The 959-nt window shown below is 43.7% G+C and overlaps 1 protein-coding gene across 2 annotated transcripts in view; it reads right to left on the minus strand.

Moving 5' to 3' along the window:
- adar (adenosine deaminase RNA specific) overlaps positions 1-603 on the minus strand; it is a 26,826-nt gene extending 26,223 nt beyond the window's left edge. For both annotated transcript variants that reach the window (XM_014007907.1, XM_014007906.1), the window contains exon 1: positions 495-603. The gene's annotated coding sequence lies outside the window, so the exon portion shown is untranslated. The remainder of the gene's footprint in view (positions 1-494) is intronic.
- Positions 604-959: the final 356 nt, after the last annotated feature.

Here is a 959-nt window from a genome sequence, read left to right on the forward strand (position 1 = left end):
TAAGCTATATAAATTCAAGTGGAGAGGGAAAACTCAAGTATTCACACATTTTGTGGTGAATGACAATATACAAGATGAAATTTGGTGTTTAAAATTCAATTAAGCTGCTTATATTGGGAATTTAGTGGAGACGGGTCATTTTGACCCGGAGGACAAAGGGTGTATACAGAAAATGAGGACAACAGGAGGGTTAAAACTGTCACATGAATGTAAGACTAACCGTCTAAACGGCAGATATTACAGCGACGCTGTGCCGTTAAAACGTGACAGAAACGAGCAGCAGCCAAATGAACATCGTTCCTCCTACTCCTCCTCCAGCTAGCATTAGCTAGCCCGTTTAGCTTCTCACGAACCGCCGCGCTCTGCCTCCCTGCACCATTTCCGTTCACCGTCTCCGTGCAGCACCTCCGTTTCGTTTGAGTCGTTGTTGCCGCTGAGCACGGGCCCCAACTCAACAAAGTGTTCACAAACAACGAGCAGAGTTGTGTATTTACCTGAGGCCGCGGTATCCCTCCCGCCGCGACTCGATTTCTCACTGAAATGCGTTGATGGAAACAATCAAAGAGCGAATGCGACACTCTCCTTGCGATCGAAAACGAACACACGTCGCACGTGAGTGACGTCACAACACGGGTGAGCGGGCAAGGTTCCGACATGGTCACAGGTTATGGCAGGCTATGTTAACATAAAATCGACTTTGTCTGCCTAGCTGTAATTAGTTACATTATAGATATAAATGAGTATTGAGTTCCATTCATTTTTGTAACTGTATTCATGTCTAACCCAGACATTTCCCCTAAACTTAACCATTACTGGTCAATAGTTAACCCTAACCTGAACCAGAACTTCACATCATACCTCTAAACATAACTAGTAAAATTAACCATTACTGGTCTATAGTTAACACTAACCTGAACCAGAACTTAACTCACATCATACCTCTAAACCTAACTAGTAAA

Source organism: Austrofundulus limnaeus, unplaced genomic scaffold (assembly GCF_001266775.1).
Source record: "Austrofundulus limnaeus strain Quisiro unplaced genomic scaffold, Austrofundulus_limnaeus-1.0 Scaffold45, whole genome shotgun sequence".
In the NCBI taxonomy this organism is placed as follows: Eukaryota; Metazoa; Chordata; class Actinopteri; order Cyprinodontiformes; family Rivulidae; genus Austrofundulus; species Austrofundulus limnaeus.